The sequence below is a fragment of the Sciurus carolinensis genome, chromosome 19, assembly GCF_902686445.1.
Source record: "Sciurus carolinensis chromosome 19, mSciCar1.2, whole genome shotgun sequence".
In the NCBI taxonomy this organism is placed as follows: Eukaryota; Metazoa; Chordata; class Mammalia; order Rodentia; family Sciuridae; genus Sciurus; species Sciurus carolinensis.
Window position 1 is genome coordinate 21,811,740 of NC_062231.1, and position 14,297 is coordinate 21,826,036.

General features: G+C 41.2%; 1 protein-coding gene and 1 pseudogene across 3 annotated transcripts in view; both read right to left on the reverse strand.

Moving 5' to 3' along the window:
• The window catches only part of Cntn4 (contactin 4), a 968,730-nt gene that overhangs the window by 452,018 nt on the left and 502,415 nt on the right, over nt 1–14,297 (reverse strand). The gene's annotated exons all lie outside the window — the stretch shown is intronic.
• On the reverse strand, nt 11,729–12,479 carry LOC124971126 (40S ribosomal protein S6-like; annotated as a pseudogene).

Below are 14,297 nucleotides of genomic sequence, written 5' to 3' on the forward strand. Positions count from 1 at the left end.
CTGAGAAGTGAAATATGATTTAATGTGGTAGGGTGTTGGTCTGGTTCGCCAAGGGATTGAGTGTCACTACTTGGTACATATTTAGAGAGAGACTTTTAGGTAAGCCGAGGGCAGAGAGAAGCACTGGGTACTGAAACAAAGCAGGGTGTCTATCTAGGGAACAAGAGAGGGCAAAGTGGAAGAGCTAAAGCCAGAAGCTCTGAATACCGCAGAGATAAAGAAAAGCACACGGAATCTACTGCCAAGCTCTGGGGACAGAAAATTGTAAACCGCTGTACCCGCAGGAGTCAGCATTGTGTTGTAAGTGTGCCTGATCAATACAAAAAGATTTCATGCAAAAAGTGCTTGGTCCCTCACATTCTTTATCAGGCAAATAAAAAGTCTTCTCCCCAAGGAATGTGCTGCTTAGCTCCTCCCCGGAACCAGAGGCAAGTGGACTTCTCCATTTTCCCATAACTTAACTGTGTTGTTCTGCTGTCTTACGGCTGTGACGTGATAGCCACACTCTGATAAACAGTTCTGAGACGCTTTAAGAAATAATGGGCTATAGTCCCAGAAGTTCAGGAGGCTGAGGCAGAAGGTTCACTCGTTCAAAGCCAGCCTCAGTAACTTAGTGAGGCCCTAAGCAACATGGCAAGACCCTGTCTCAAAATAAAAAAATAAAAAGGGTTGGGGATGTGGCTCTGTGGTTAAGTGCCCCTGGATTCAATCCCTGGTACCAGAAAAGGAAAAAAAAAAAAAAAAAGAAAGAAAAAAGGAACAGAAAAGAAATGTGTACAGAGATGCTGCAAATGTTTTCCCCATAGATGAGTGATAGGATATCTTGACTCCATTCCTCAAGCTGTTGATTTGAAAATATTTACTCCCCATGTGATTCTTCTGTTGGGTCCGTGACTATGAATCCATATATATTGCTACTAGATGAAGCACCACACTGGTATGGCTGGTAGTAGGAATTCAAGAGCAAGATTTTGTTTATCACCTCTGATCTTGATGGTCAGTCTTTTGGGAACCACAGAATTATCCCTTCCTCTGTATTTCAATCATATTCATATTTAATATGTGCTTCTGAGGTAACAGGGGGAATTCTAAATGAAGCTGAGGATGCAAAGATGAAAACGTGGTTCCTGCCCTTCAAGAGCTCACAGTCAGTGGAGAGATAATGGAGTCAATGGAAACTTCCGGTGACATAACTGCTGCCATCTTGTTATTAGGAGGTACAGAAGACAACCCCGGGCCAGTCAAGGGATATGCTCTCTGTTTTATAGATAACTGATTCAATGAGACTAAGTAATTTCCCACGTTTCTGCCATTACCTGCTTGAAGAACTCTCACTTCTGACCCAAGTTTCCACATTCTAAATTTATCATTCCCGGAACAACACCAGGTTGCCAGTGTGTCTGAAAACATCTAACCCTACTCAAAGAAGTGTTTCTGAGCCATCCTGGTCTCTTCTGTTTTTAGATCGCCTGAAACTTCTTTAGGGCTCACTGATAGTAAACCATTGAAGCTGTGTGATGTGAATAATGCTGATGATCAAAATTTCCAGCAGGGGAACATCGATCAAGTAAAATCCAGAGCTTCAGACTCGACACGATCATTCACTCTTACCCTCGGGGCATCTTGAACAAACTGGCTTTTCCGTGCCTCAGTTTGTGTTTGTAGAATGGGTAGATTCCATGAAGTTGTAGCAAAAATTAAATGAATGTGTCTGTACACGTGTGTGTTTGTACACACACACACACACGCCCATATACATATAGATTCGTGTATATGTACATGTATATTCTAAGCACTACACACAGAGTTCTAAGTATCCTATACATATGTGTATATATGCATACCTATACACACATACATGTGTAAGTGCACATTTTTGTGGGTGCGTGTACGCATGCCTAGTTCTGTTTCCGGCACACAGGAAGTCATGGTTGCTACTGTGTGTATTATTACTGCTTCAATTCAGCAAATTGCCATCTTCCTCCTGAAAATTTCAAGTGGTTTCTTATAATGTCTTCGACAGGACAAATATTTCTATGTGTATGCTGATCTAAATCTCAGATACAAAGGTTCGGCCATTTCCTAAGCAACTTTTTTGAAAATGTCACCTTCTTGCACAGAGATCGTAAGTGAGAAGCAACAGCACTGTCATTAGGGAACGAGTCTCTGTATTCCGTGGCTCAGCAGTGACAAGACCAACTCTGAAAAGAAATAAGGCATTCTGAGCAACCAGGAGTCTTAATTTTTGCCAAATAAAGTAATTACAGAGGAATTTGTGGTACTTAAATGTTATTTAAGGAAGAGATCAATCCTAATCCTTGTTTCATCCTGTCTAGAATCCCGTTTTTGATGGGAACTTTGACAGATGCATAAAAACATTTTAGGACTAGGAGAAAAGGCATACCAAATCCTTTAATAGGTCATTCCTAAAGACCAGATACACCCCAGCTTCCCACACACCCACATTTTTCTATCACAGGTAAATCTGTCCAAACTTTAAGATTTCACTTAAAATGTCACTGCAGTGATAACTGTATAACTCCATACGTTAATTTAAAAATCATTCAACGTTACACTCAAAAGAAGTAAATTTTAGGGTATGTAAATAACACTTGAGCTTGTTGGGGATAAAAGGGTTCTGGGACTTCATTCCATTGTCTTAATCCAAAGAGAGTTCAATGATTTGGTGAAGAAGAGGCTTTTGAAGATGCAAAGTGCTTTAAGACACTGAAATCCCCTTACCTACCTCGAAATAGGGACTTTAAACATGTACAGATGTTCAAATGATCAGGGGGAATTTAGACACAAACAGATGAAAGATTCTTTCATATTATCTCTGACACCTGCAAAGTTTAATTAAGCTGAAAGTCACCAACTTCTGCTCAAAATGCTGACTGGTGGCTCATTAATTAGTTACTTTTTCTATTGATTAGCAACTTATGCAATACCCTGTTATAAATGGCTGTAATGCTTGCCTCGTTTCAGGGCTTAATTAATATGATATAGACTATTTAACAATTGTGTCCTTGTTTGATTTATGAAGCAAAAGCGGAGAATTTTATTGCTGAACCCAAACAGTGATGCGCAAAAAACAATTTTCAAAGCCAGCCAAAGCTGATAATGGCAAACTTTCTTTGTCTTTCAGGGAAACTTTGATGAAATGAGCCATTGTTGCTTGTCATGAGCAATCAATTAATTTCTCAGCCATCAGGCTGTCAACACATTTTCCAGACAAATGTTTCAATAAATAAGTACTCATCAATTTTTAGTTATCCAAATTATACTTTAGCATGCTCTGTGGAATTAATTAAAATCATTGTGTGGGCACTTCTCTGGTTTTTGTAATATGCAAATGGAACCCAAATCTATATCTCCAAACTCAGTCTCTTCCTGGAATTTCTGACTGAGGTAGCCAAATGTTTTCTTGGCATCTTTAGAAGGATGTCCGACATGCATCAAGCTACATAAGACCCAAAAGAGAACCCTTTATTGTACTTTCCTTCTCTCCTAAACATCTCTGCTTTCCACTCATCTCTGAAAATAATTCCTCCTGATCTATCTTGAAGCTCAAATAAAAAAATTTAGAAGTTATCCTCTTTCTCTCTTTCCCCACTCCAACATTTATCTTCAAAGCATCCTGAATCCCACCATCACCTCCCGGTCTTTCCACCATCTCCTCACCTGGACCACCGTCTACCTGAGCTTTGACTGGGTCCTTCTGACGCTCTTCCCACATCTCATCCAGTATGTCTGATCACCCTGTCCACTTCTAGATGTGGGGCTTTCCAATAGCTTCCCACTCTACTTCCAATCAACACCCAGTCTTTGGCCCTGGGTCACAGAATCCCACATGATCTAGCCCTGGAATAGTTCCCTGACCTCACCTTCCTCTCTCCTCTTGGCTGCATGCAGTCCCAGCTAATTCCCACCACAGGGTCTCTGTCCCAGTTATTCCAGAGCTGAGAAGGTTCTTCTCTAGAAGTTGCATTTTGGCTTCTTGAAGTCTTCTTAAAACTCATTTTGATTTCAGCTGAAACTCCATTTCCTCAGAGAGGATGTCCCTGAGTATTTGAAGGAGCCACCCACTGGCTTGCTATCAAGTACACGCTGTCTCACTTTGTATGGCTTTTGAGGTTGACTTATGGTTTAGATGTGAGGTGTCCCCCAAAAGCTCATGTGTGAGACAGTACAAGAAGGTTCAGAGGAGAAATGATGGGATTATGAGAGCCTTAACCCAAACAGTGAATGAATCCCCACATGGGATTGACTGAGAGGTACTTGAAGGTGGGTAGGGTGTGGCTGGAGGAGGTGGGCATTGGGGGTGTGCCTTTGGGGTATACACTTTGTATCTGGTGAGTGGAGTCTCTTTCTACTTCCTAATCACCATGTGAACCACTTCCCTCTGCCACACTCTTCTGCCATGAGGTTCCGCCTCACCTGGAGCCCTGAGGAATGGAATTAGCTACCTGTGGACAAAGACCTCTGAAACCGTTCACCCCTGAATAAATGTTTCCTCCTGTACAATTGTCTGGTCAGGTCTTTTAATCATAACAGTTAAAAAGCTAACTAAAACAACCTACCAGGTTATTTTTTTTCTTTCCACAATACAATGTAAGCTCTATGAGAACAGGTATGTTACCTGCCTCATTAATTGCTTGATTCACAGTGATTAGAATAGGGCAGACACCTAGATGGCACTCAGCACTTGCTGCATGGCTATCTGGACATCTGGAGAGACCGAGTGAGGTTTATTCAAGATCAGAGCAGAAAGAAACTCTGCCAATTTCCCTAAAAACAATGAATACTTGAGTTGTTATCAGATTTTTATATCAGTCAACCAGGTGCTCTATGCACACTTAAAATTTATGGGTAGCTCAATGTAAGAACAATTGTCTAGCATGCAAGAGTTCTTATGTTCAAACCCTAGCATCACAAAAATTAAACAACTATGTTTTCGACAGATTCACTAAAGTAAATGTGAAACTGTTGATATGAGAGTTATCTTGTCTTAGGCATGCACCAGAGCACAGCTTCCATCCTAATGCAAAAATCAGAATCAAAATTGGTCCCACAAAAAGCCCTACGATATTGTCAATGAAGTATAATATGCATGGCCTTGTGTTTACCATATTATAAGGTAATATATACACACATATACACACACACATATGAAATGCAAACGGTACCTTACAGTATATTAATGAACAAATATGGGTTGTAGAACTTATCTGACCACTATTCTATTCCATTTCCTTTCTTGTAATGGAATTCAAAATTTTCCCATGAAAATTTTGAAATTTCTTGGTCATGCATAGCAAGAAGTCAGACCCATCAGCATACAGCAGATGAATCGTGGTTGATCTAAGAAAACCATCATGGAACCATTTTCCTTGGAAGGAATCAGTACGGTTCTGTGACGAAATTCCTGCAAACAGGAAGAGAAGACAGACAGGGTATCTTTGGAAGAAAGATATCTTTGCTTAATAAAATACATGAAAAGAGCAGAATTTTCTCCACTGGACATGAAGTAACCACGTGGGTTGAGACTATGGCAGCTATCCTAAGGGATCTCAGAGTGACCAAAGAATAGCAAAGATAAAATAAAAATCTCAGGTCCTTGATAACCTCATAGCACCATCTCTATGCAGCTGAAGCCTCTGTTCTGTGATACACATTTACAATATGGTGTCTTTAGGACAGCACCTCAAGATGCTCCCTCTAGTCATACATGGAATGAAGTGCAATGTACTGAGTGACCAGCTGATTTGCTTCTTCCACATCAAGGTCATTCAGGCTAGCATTCCTAGGCTTAAAGTGAGAGACAACGCTCCTGCTATTGAAATTGTGGTATCCCTGCCCCTTTCATTTTAAATTTACATATTTGGATCTGACTACATTAAACATCTATAGGTTGGAATCCTCAAGCCCGTAATAAAGACATCATAAAGAAGATGCCAATTTCTTTAAAGCGTAGGAAGAAATGCAGCAATATGGCTTATCACATGAAACCCCTAATTCAAATTATCAAAATATCTTTTATCTCCATCATCTGACTCCTTGAAAGCAATATCTTCTTCACTGAATTTCCTTAGCAATAACACCCTTGCCTTGTGAAAAACTAGTATTATCTTCACTCTAAAACTGCTGCAAAAGCATCTGTGCATGTACCATATCTATATAATTGGTTACATTCAGTGAACAGGTTTGCATTGAAAGCCTGTGATGGAGATTCTAGCCATTAAAATGTTATCATCTGGGAACATTTAATAAGAATCTTCATAGATACAACATTATAATATTCCTTCCTCTGTGTAATCTGAATAAAACTGGGAAACCCAATAGTGTGTTTCACTGTAGGCTTATGGCACTCAAAAGAAATATTCATCTGGCATTAACAAATGTTATTAAATTTTTATAGCCATTAGGAAAAGAGATCTCATAGGGCCAATCCCTTACATGAGAGAGAGATAAACATCTCAGCTAGTTTCCTCACCAACCACTATTCCCTAAATGTTCAAGAGAGCTTCTTAAAAGTTTCTTGTTATTTGCCTTCTTGTATTAGTTAGCTTTTAGCTACTATGACAAAATACCAGAGAAAACCAACTTACAGAAGAAAAGGTTCATCTTGGCCTGGTGTTAGAGGTCTCAGTCTGTAGTTACCTGGCCTCATCACTGTGGGCCAGAACATCATGGAGGAGAGGATGCAGCTAAGCAAAGCAGCTCATTTCATGGTAGCAAGGAAGCAGGGGAGAAGAGAAGGGACCAGGGACAAGGTATAGCCAGGACATGCCCTTAAATCAGGTCCCACCTTCCACAGTTCCCATTGCCTCTAATAGACCACACTATTACACACCCATCAATGAATTCATCCACTGATGAGGTGAGGGCCCTCATGATCCAACTCTTCCCAAAAACCCCTCTCCTGGATGCTCCAGATGTGAACCATAACATCTCTGTTCTTGGTCTCTATCGCCCCCACCCACTCTTCCCTTCTGTATCTAGATTCATTCTTTCATGTGTATCTCTCTGCCTTTTAAAACAAAATCTAATGAGCTTTTCTAGGCTTGTTTTATTCTGTATTTCACCCATCATTAGGTATTAAAAACAAAGTCCAAGTCAGATCAATACCGGGCAGCTCAGGGAACAAAGGAGAGGAAGGGTTTGAATGTAGAGAGCTCATGCTTATTTTGTGAGTTCACGAAGTGAATTCATGCTACACTCTTCCCTATTCTAATCGCCCATTCTCCACAAGAGGAAACTCAGGAGCGACTTTCAAGAGTACCTAGCTAGAAATGTTCATAAACATGCTTGCAAGCATTTCATTGCATTCAAATCAATAGATATTAAGAATCTGTTGTGATTTTCATTTCTCCAAAGTCAGAATGGCAGTGATCAAGAATGCAGCAACAATAAGTGTTGGAGAGAATGTGGGGAAAAAGGTGCCCTCCTACGTTGCTGGTGGGAATGTAAATGGGTACAATCATTATGGAAAGTGGTATGGAGATTCCTCAGAAAACTTGGAATGGAACTACTATTTGACCCAGCTATCCCACTCCTCAGTTGATATCCAAAGGACTTAAAATCAGCATACTACAGTGATGCAACCACATCAATGTTCATAGTAGCTCAATTCACAATAGCTAAACTGTGAAACCAAACTAGGTGCCCCTCAACAGATGAATGAATAAAGAAAATATGGCATATACACACAATGGAATATTACTCAGCCTTAAAGAATAATGAAAATATGGCATTTGCTGGTAAATGGATGGAGCTGGAGAATATCATGCTAAGCAAAATAAGCCAATCCCAAAAAACCAAGGGCCAAATGTTTTCTCTGATATGTGGATGCTAATTCACAATAAGGGGAGTGGTCACTGGGGAAGAATAGAGACACTTTAGATTAGGTAGAGGGGAGGGGAGGGAGGGGAGGGGATGTGGGGGTATGAAGGATAGTAGAATGAATTGGACATTATGACCCTATGTGCATATATAACTATATAACCAGTGGGATTCCACATCATGTGCAACCAGAAAATGAGAAATCATACTCCATCTGTATTTGATGTATCAAAGTGCATTCTACTGTCACGGATGACTAATTAGAATACAAAAACAAATAAAACTTTAAAGAAAGAATCTGTTATGCACCGTGTCACTGCTGGAACTGGGCAGAATCAAGCCAATCTTTGACCCTCTAAGTAGCACCCGTTTCTTAGAAGGGCCAACAACCAAGCTCCAGAAGTTGCTGGTTCTTCCGTTTAGGCCTGGAGCTTGGGCTGGGCACATACCGATTTTCTTATTGGCTGATCACCTTTGCCTGCCCTCACCTGTTCCCACGGCCGTGACCTCTCAGGAGGAGTCTTATCACCAAGGGAGGCATTTGTATCAGGGTTAGTTTTCTGGCTCCAAGTGCCATGAGGGATTTTTGACCCCTGAATCTTTGGGTCTCCCTGAGTTCAAATTTGCACATGTCACATGAAATCTTGCAACAAAATCCAGGTAAAGTTTGAGGTATGTGGCTTCCCATCACGATGAGGTCCCTACATGGCTCACAACATCCATAAAAGCAATGTAGCGGCAACATCGATTGGAAATACTCATATGGGCATGGAGGGAGCTAAGATATCCAAAGCGTATTGCGATGGATACATTGTTATAAGATTTACATGAAAATAACTGATGGGAAAAAAAGACAAATGATTTGTTCAGTCATCTTAACGCGATCACTGCAAATTGAAGCCTCCATTTCGGGTCTGATAACTTTACATTATATATAAGAGCAAAATGTCCTCCTGGTCTTCTCTACACCTAGGAATTGCCGATTTATGGAACATTCGCCCACACCCATTGTGGCAAAAGGCTCCAAGTGGTAGATTTTCCTGGGCAAGAAGGTGCCGTGGGTTCTCACAAGGGCTGGGACAGGAAACAGCTGTGGAAAAGACACAGAAAGCACCCACACATGCACAAAAAAGAAGGTCACCTGGAAGATGCTGGAGGTGACCAGTGAGTCACCTCGGGGGGCACCCATCTCAAGGGCACTGGGCTTAACCACAGCAACTCAAAACTGGCCAGGGCTTCCTCAAGACAAAGGGACCGTGCCTTCAGGATGGCAAAGAAAAAACCCATCTCATCTAAAGAAGTACCCGCCGTCTGACTTACTCTGAAACACACCATTTTTGTTGCCCCTTTAGGAAGAGAAGGTCACCATTTCCGGAATGAAACGGGAAGACCTTCCTAGACTGTAGAACAACATGGAAAAGACATTCGGATTGCCCTCGAGTCCAGTGGAATTAAAACGATCACCTCTCCATTTGGCAAGAGCACCCGCAACAGGAATCTCCGAGGGGATGCTTAGCAGGCCCAAGTCCACATTAAAATCCTGGAAGAGCAAACTGAAGAAGGATTCCTCTTCCCGACCTGTTCCCTCAGCAATCGGCTTCCATTATATTGCAAACCAATATTCATTCATTGATTAAAAACTACAAAATACGTAACATGGGACAGGCAATATCCTAGATGGGTAAAGTAGTGCGGATCATTTAATCTCTGTCTTCTTGGAAGGTACGTTTTATGTAAGGAAACAGACAATAAAAAAATAAATAAATGGACAGTAAAAAAGACACTATTAAGTACTATGGTAAAAAATAAATGAAGTACAGTGGACTCACAGACAATATGGGGACCTTGTTTTGAATATCTAGCATTCTGTATTTACTTCTCATATGGATACCAGACACTTACAGACCTACTGTGTGCAGGTCACAATGCTAGGAATAGGCACTTACATACCTAATGTGCGCAGGTCACAGTGCTCAGGACTAGGTACAGAGGGTTCAATAAGACATCTCCCTTTACATCAAAGAGACAATGATAAACAGATCACAGATATTTTGTGTGGGTGAATAAATTCAAAATGAAGGTGGGTTTGAAATCAGAGATGATATTAATTTAATGAAACAAAATGATACCATAGAAAAATTATGAAAACAAGAAAGTATCACTTTACTGATTGCAAGGGAGAGAATTTATTTGAAAACTGTACAATAGAGAGTTCTGTAAAAGGGAAAATATATCATTTCAGATTTTAGGTGGTGGTTTAGGTAGCACAACACATGCTATATGTTTTTATATGTTAATCTTTTGAGTCCCAAAGATATATTTTCTTTAAAAAAAATACAAAAGAAGGACTCAGAACTCTTGTGTAACACAATTTTAATTAACTTTTAAGAGAGAAGTTGGAGATCTATTGTACTGAACATACTGATTTGGAGAAATACCTATATTTTGTAACTACACACGGCTATTGCATTGTTTAGAAATCTGTATTAAATCTTAGGCCATTTCTGCTGCTATAACAAAACACCTGAGACGGAGCACATTATAAATAACATTGGTTTGTCACTCACATTCGTGGAGGCTGGGAAGTCCAAGATGAAAGTACCCTTGGGTTTAGGAATGTCTGGTGAGGACTCTGAGCACCATGCCCTCAGATCATACAAGGCCAAAGGACAAAACTGCAGAAGGACCTGAGAGTTCCCTCCATCCCCTTTATAGGACACCCACGCAGTCTCCGATCTGCCACTTTACGGAAGGCCCTACCTTTGAATACCTCCACACTGGGGATTAAACTGCAATACAAATTTTGGAGGGGACATCTTTAAGCCATAATAATAGTAATCGGTGTGCGAAAAATATGTGTTTGATCCAAAGAAAGGCCTCGTAGAAATTCAGTCTGCACGTCCCTAGAATGGCTCCCTGGGATTTGGCCAAAGGATGAGGGGACTTCGCCCATTTCTGTTGTTGACTATCCGACCTCAGGAGATGAGGAAGGGAGAGAAACCTACCTTGCATACTGACGGTAGGCATCATCAGTCTGGAGGAAATATTTGGTCTGCGAAATCTCCTAGTGGTGGCAAAATTGGGGGGTCAGAGAGATAGCCGGTCACTTCCTCTTCTACCACTGCACTCAGAGGTGTCTTTTTCAGACACTGGTATTAACGGCACTCAGTTCAGGAGTGCAGGGCAGTGGGCAGAGGCGACCAGGGAGATGTGTTTCTGGGTCCCTGCTCCCTCCCACTGATCTGCAGCACAAAGGCTTATCAGATGTGGGCCGGAAACCTGAGTTATGGTCTCCTGTGGTCATAAGGAGGCCAAAACAGGCCTCGGATTTCACCAGAGTCAAACCATTTCAGTTCCTGGGCTAGATTCTTACAGTAGTCTGGTGTCATTGAGCAGTGGACTTAAATGCTCTCAGTTAAGCCTCCCCTCTGAAAATGATTCAGCCGGTCCTGAGGAAAAAAATAAAATATTCTCTCATGTGTTGATATGTTATGGAACAAGCTGACCACCATGAAAAGGACGGAGCTGTGGCTTGTGGGCAAAATCTAAATGAAAGGACTATTATTTAAACACCTATTGAATATTTTTTTAATAGTGGTGATTATTTATTTACCCTAAGTTATGCCTTTCTGCAAAGGTAATGTTTTCATATTAAGTCTCCTTTCTTCAGCCACTTATGCTCAAAAAGAAACTTTTGCTGGCCTTCTAGAATCAGTGCAGTGTCACGTCGGTCTCTGAATTTAAGAATATAATTTCATTTATCTCTTGTAGGTAGACTTCCCTTTTCTATGACATGTTTTCCCACCCCTTATCTAGTTACATCATCAATGAAAAGTTAATAAAGTTTGAAGGCCAGATCTTATTTATTTGTTACTCTTAAAAATTCTTATTTTTGACCGGACTCAGACTTAGCGTAGAAACTCTCAGAGAGGACAGCCTGTGTGTGTCTCTTGGCAGTCTGTTCCTGGTGTTTTTCTTTGACTTTTTTCATTCTCTTTACCAAAAGTTTGGCATATTCTGCAGACTCTTCCTTGTTTTTCTTAGTCCGCTGTTTTTTCAGAGCAGTACGCAGGCACTGATGTTGCAGGACACGTGGAGTAACAAGATACTGGATCTTGGGTGCTTTGGTCCTGGGTTTGTGCCTTCCTTGTTTAAGGGTTTTCTGGCAACATATTGGTGGACATCATCTTCCTCAGAGAGATTCAGAATTTCGCAGATTCTACTAGCTCTTTTGGGCCCCAGTCTACAAGGTACAGTAGTATCCGTAAGTCCAGGAACATCCTTCTCTCCTTGTTTAAACAATAACCAGGTTGAGAACGCTCAGATTAGCATGCACAGCGCAACCTGGAGCAGATTTGAGCTTTCTCTCTCCAGTTCGCCTTGGTCTGTAACAGGAGTGCCCCTTCCTCAGTAGCAGGTGAACACGGCCATGGGTCAACACACCCTGCTTTATGGGGAAACCTTGTTTGTCGTTCCAGCCACCAATTCAGACCACATAACCCTTCCATTCTTCACCCAGAGCATCAGCAGCAACTTCCGAGGCTGTATGCTTCTTATAAAAAGCATGAAGTTTGCATTCATCACCTACTTCAATGAGTTCTGGCAGCCATGCCTGGGAAGGAGATGTTCAGCTTCATCTGGGAGCAGCTGATCTCCCACCCCTATTGAATATTTTTAATTATCAAATACTTCCATCACACAGAAAAAGTTCGCTAATTCTTCTGATACCCCAGGTACTCAAAACCAGATTGAACAGAGAATATTTTATAGGTTACTTTTTTAGCAGAGCATTGAATAAAGGACAGATTCAGAACAAATATGTAATAATAAATCCCACTGTTAGGTATTATTATAAAGCATCAATAAAATATATATATAGTAACATAAAAAGGACAGATTTGACTAAGAGCTTCTCCATACCTCCCACCGTTTTTTAATCAGTTTGCTGAGTCTGATATGCATGGCACATTTTTATTTAAAAAGTAAGTCCTCCCCCTACCCAATAAAACCAAAAGGAAAAATTAAACATAGAATAGAAAGGAAATATTTTTGGACCACTCTGTGTGTTTTAAGCTGAAAGTTATTTAAAGAGTCAAAGTTAAGAAAAGTTAAGTTTATAAAGCAGCAAAAACGTTAAAGGAAAATAGGATTTTTTTTTTTAATGACCGAAGAAATAAAAATAATGTCCATAAACTTCGCGCAGGGAGCCCAGGTGTCCAGTGCTCTGGAGTGAGCAGCAGGGCACAGTCCTGTCCCCACCTTCACCTGGGACCACTCACTCACCCCAGCAACTTCAGCCCTGCAAACGCCGTGAATGGCCAGCATCCCAACAGGTGCACCTGTTGGATCCTCTATAGTGTCGTCTGTACCTTTCCCGACCTTTCGATGGGGTCGGCGGCACAGGTGCTTACTCTGTGCTGCAGCTGCCTACGGGGTCCACTACAGGAACAGGTGACAGCTGTGTAGCCTGGGGCAACAGGTGAAGCCACACAGCCCAGGTCTGCAGCAGGCTGTGCCCTTTAGGTGTGTGACGTACACTCATTGCTTTTTAATTTACGTTTCATTTGTTCTAATGAAAGTTACACTAGACAGGAGAATGTGCTTGGATACGTCAGATCTATAGGGAGTATGATTTCTCATTCTTCCGGTTGTACATAATGCAGAATTCCACCGGTTGTATCGTTATTATTACTTTTTTTTTTTTGAAGGTAAAATTTGACTTTATTTCTTTGAGCATCATTAGGTTCACAGAAAACCTGAGCAGAAGGTGCAGAGATTTCTGGTATGCCCCAGCCTCACCCACGCACGTGATCCACATCCCCCAACCGAGAGGTACATTTGGTGCCACTGCTGAATTGACAATGCTTTCCATATGTCTGGACAAATGTGTAAAGACACGTAGCTGCCATGGCGGTCGCATACTGGATTTTGAGAATCACCCTTTCTGGATGTACTAACATAAGGGTTGGGTTGGGCACACTTGAAGGAGACCTGAGGTACAGTGGTCCTCACCTGTCTCTTCCCTAAACAGGAACAGCATCTAATTTAGCAATAGTCATGCTCCTGTTAATGTATGGTTATATTTGTACATAGGGTAATATGTCTGATTCATTCTATGATCCTTCCTATCCCCATACCTCTTTCCCTCCCTTCACCCCCCTCTACCTAATCCAGAGTACCTCCATCCTTCCCTGGATCCACCCTCATTACTGTGAATTAGCATCTGCAGATCAGAGAAAACATTTGACCTTGGGTTTGGGGGGATTGGCTTATTTCACTTAGCATGATGTTCTCCAGCTCCATCCATTTACCTGCAAATGCCAGAATTTCATTCTTCTTTCCCACATGCACCTCAGAGACAGCATTAATCTCCAGGACAGATGAAGAACTCAAAAAACCTAACAACAGATAAACCAAATAATCCAATCTATAAATGGGCTAAGGAACTGAACAGA